The sequence below is a fragment of the Macaca thibetana genome, chromosome 1 (assembly GCF_024542745.1).
Source record: "Macaca thibetana thibetana isolate TM-01 chromosome 1, ASM2454274v1, whole genome shotgun sequence".
Classification (NCBI taxonomy): domain Eukaryota; kingdom Metazoa; phylum Chordata; class Mammalia; order Primates; family Cercopithecidae; genus Macaca; species Macaca thibetana.
In genome coordinates this window covers 192119556-192124144 of record NC_065578.1, presented here as the reverse complement: position 1 = coordinate 192124144, position 4589 = coordinate 192119556, and positions in this window count along the sequence as shown.

Sequence of the window (4589 nt, the reverse complement as noted above, 5' to 3'; positions counted from 1 at the left end):
GAAACATTCAGTTGGCTGCTGTTGGCTGACCTCATAAATGTAGGCTCCCACAACTTTCCTACAAAAGATGGTTTCTAAAAGCGATTAAAGTAATTTGTGCAGTGCTTGTAATTCTTGGGTAAGAGTCCACCGTTTCAAAGATAACCTTTTGTTATAAAGTGTTACTGAATGTACTAAATTATGTAGGAGCTTAGTGAAGTAATTCTATTATATTTTAATAAAGGAAATATTCCTGGTTAATAAAAAGCAAATACATGCTAATCTTCAAATTAACTTGATTAATCTATCTATAAAAGCTATACTACTCATCACTGTAACATTTTTTATTGTAATATGTAACATTTTCATAAACTCTAAGGCAGACATGAATATCACACTAACATCAGCCAGTAGGGTGCCTGTTTTGCTGCTTCTTTTGCCTTCCTGTGTGTTCCTGGGTGGTCCATCACTCTCAGATGCAGTATGTGACTCTAAGAATGAAATGGTCAGATTCTCTGGTGTGAAACTCAAACTACTGCCCTCATTCCTCATTTTTTAATTATACTGTCTCAGTGGCTTCTATATTACTTATGGGCCAATAAATGATGGGTATCCTCCTCTTGATGGTATTCTGAAGTCGAGAGAGTCGGGAGGGTGCAGTGAGCCATGATCGCACCACAGCATTCCAGCCTGGGTGACAGAACAAGACTCCAACTCAAAAAATAAAGAAAGAAAAAGAAAAATTGCCTGGCCCAAAATGTCATAGTGAGATCATTCATAAATTTAATCCTTAAAGTTCTTTCAAGTTCTAAAATTATATGATTCTAAGTGGAAAGTACAGTTTGAAAATTATTGTTTTACAATGCAGACATGAGTATCGGGCTAACACCAGCCAATAGGGTTTCTGTTTTGCTTCTTCTTTGGCCTTCATGTGTGTTCCTGGCTGGCCCATCACTCGCAGGTGCAGTATGTGGGCTCTACGAATGAAATGGTCAGATTCTCTGGTGTGAAACTCAGACTACTGTCCTCGTTCGTCATGGGTCCAAAACTAGCCTGGAAAGTCTTTTTGGCCCTTATACAGCAACCCAGTTCCAGCTGATAGAATATGAGAAATGGAATGGAGCCTAAAAGGCTATCTTATCCCCTCACCTCTACTCGCTCACAATCACCAAAGCAACCAACACGAGGGTTCTTCCTCTAATGAGCCTTAAAAGTGGTCTTTCTTATTCCATAAGGCTCCTGCTCTGGAAGGCTCTGGTAATGGCTGCCATTTTCCTGGTAACTTAGGGTTATTTATAACTTCAGCAGCTGCCACGGAAGGCTCTCAGATGGGAACTCAGAGTTGTAAGATAAGCTCTCCTTCATTTATTTTCCTTAATTATGGCTGTCTTGGTTTTCCTGCCCCTGGGGCAATAGGGGCAATGTGAGGAGCAGAGACCTTGCCCCTTTGTAAAGGAACAAGTGGAGTGACCATTCTGGACCTATCATTGGACCTGACTTTAACTCGGTGTTTCTCAACAGTGCAACCAAATGTCAAAAACCACAGCGAGTGGTCACAGAGAAACATTGTTTGCACTTGCTTGTTAGTTCCAGGATTAAATAGACAGTCTTTTATTACCTAAGTTCTAAAATGTTTTGGTTTTATTTTTTTCCCTATCACAAATTTTTTAGTTTAGTTTTCCTATTTATTTAGTCTAAGCTCTTTCATCTCCTCACATATGACGACCCCCAAAGGTAAGGCATACTAACAACTTCTTATATATGGATTCATATTTTTCTCCCTGATCAAAATCCATTACAGATCATATGTCTATGTGTGTTTGTGTTCACATTTATACAGAATTTTTAAAAATCAACATTCATTTTTGAAACAAGGATCACATTATAAGCACTTTTTTGCGTGTTGCTTTTTTCCTTTCCAGTACTTTAATGGGGTATTTCTCCAAGCTGTCTGTTAGCTCTAATTTACACAGAATGATTTATTCATTTCTCTAACAAAAAGCATTCATTCTATCTCATTTTTGATACTTTGAACAAAACTGAAATAAACTTTTTTATACAATTTGTTCAAGCATGCTTATATTTGTATTTTTATAAAATATATTTCCAAGAGTAAAATCACCTGATCAAACAGCATATATTTTTTATCTCAAGAAAAACTGAAAGTACTTTATTTTTATCATCACCATCATCATTTTTGAAGTTAACAATTGACAAGCCCATTAAAGAAAACATTTTACATAATTTTACATCACTGACTTAGAGCCCACACATACATGACAAAGATAGCTAAAAACATATGAAAAAATATATATCTTTGGAAATAAACACAGAATTCCTCTGGCTGTGAAACTAAAAAAGTTTGAGACACTTTTTGAACTTGTAGCAGAAGGTGCAACAGACTGTCAGCTTCATTTAGCACTGCCTGCACTAATTGTTGTTCACTCGACTCTTTACGAGATATTAGCTTCAGAATATGGACCCTAAAGAATCCACATCTTTGGAATGTTCCATCATAGCTTTGATGATCAAGTCTGGGTCTCCAAAAGCCACTGTCATTTTATAGAACTATTTCAACCATTGTGCATCATCAGACATGACAACATGTGTCACAAGAGATATACGTCTTGCCTCCAGTAAGTCAATTAGAATAAAACAAAAATTTCTTTAAAATATAAAGAAAATGTAGAACAAGACAGCAGAATGTGAAGTCTTCCACTCATATCTTCCAACAGCAACAATAATCTAGTAACCATCCAGGGATGAAAGTTTCTTCTTAGCAGTTTTGTGATTCAGAGGGGACAATAGAGAATATCCACTCCCCCAACCAGAGCCTGGGCATTTGAGATTCTGAAGATTTAAAAAGGGGCTCCAGTCTGGGCATGGTGGCTCACGTCTGTAATCCCAGCACTTTGGGAGGCCGAGGCGAGTGGATCACGAGGCCAGGAGTTCAAGACCAGCCTAGCCAAGATGTTGAAACCCTGTCTCTACTAAAAATACAAAAAATTAGCTGGGTGCAGTGGCAGGCGCCTGTAATCCCAGCTACTCAGGAGGCTGAGACAGGAGAATCGCTTGAACCCGGGGGATGGAGGTTGCAGTGAGCCGAGATATCGCCACTGCTCTCCAGCCTGGGTGACAGAATGGGACTCCCTCTCTAAAAAAAAAAACAATAATAATAAATAGAAAATTAAAAGGGGCTCTGCAGAAAGCTGTGGCAAGCAAAGGATAGGCTAAAGAGAGACAGGACTAATAAATGTGTCTACTATAGATATATTCTTGTGAAGGACAGCAAAGAATAGGTGGCCTTTTCACCTCCTAGAGAGATAAAACATCGGAAGCCAAGGTAGAATTGGGTGTGTCCTGCGTCTTTAAATGAATAAGGCTGTAGGAATCGTATTGCTTCCTAAAGTATTCACAATCTTTTCTTTGCATTATTTTAATGCTATTTATGTAGCATTAAAAACTGAAAAGGAGTTCTATGTAAAATGAGAGCAGAGAAAATCATATCTGAATTGCAGCCCTAGAAAACTTCATGAACCTATGACTTAATTTTTATCTACAAGTCAGTTTGCTCATTTTTAACTACATGCCACATTTTATAGGTACACATGTATAAACGTATTTATGTGTACATGCCCTTTAATCCTCTAATTCTTGTTTTTTTAAAAAAAAGCCAGACAGATAGTAATAGTGTATTTATCCCTATTTTATTAATGAGTAAACCAAGAATTGGAAAGGTTAAGTGACTTGCCCAAGGCCACAGAGCTATACAAGTGATTTGAAATCTATCATACTCACATTTCAGAGATAAAGAGTACTGTCTTCAAAAGGCATGAAGGGTAATTCCTCAAAATTAGACATATACCAGTTTATGCTAAGTATCGCTCGCTTAATGAAGGGGTTAACTAGATAAAATGAGTGAGATGTTATAATTCTAAGTGACATCGAAATATAGTCGATAGGAAAACTTTTTTTGAAATTTTACTATATTTCATGACTGGGAGTTAAGTGTAGTTTATTTTGTCTTACTGCCAACATAATTTTACCCGGTACTAATTTTACCTGGTTCCTGGTACTAATAGATCAATTTGTGGAATTTTGATCTTTTCTGTGACCACACACTGTACTCAGAAACAAGTAAATACAAGTTTGAGAAATATAGGCCTTTGACCCCAAAATTCCAAGACAGGACATGAAAAGAGAGAGCAAAGTCATCCTCCTTACTGCGCTATCTTAATTAAGTAGCTAAGTTTCTACAGTATTTGGAGGACTACTATGAGGTACCCACAAAAGAACTAGGAATAAGGAAAAAAAGGTAAACTTTGAAATAACACATAATGAAATGGAGTAGAGAACTGCAAAGTCACGTGGGAGAAACTGCTTGACTCCCAGGCCAAGGGTCCAAGAGTATAACCAGCAGCTTGTGTTTACTATGATCAAAGGAAAAACAGAAACTGGGTGGCTATGGGAGACTGGCCTAGAGTCCCATCCATCACAGAGCTGGTGTGTGCTCACTCATTCAAGGACCAAGAATTGACTATCTCTTTAAGAGCAGCTCCTCCCATTTTCCAACAATCTTCCTAATATTTGGGCTCACTAGAACATTTTCT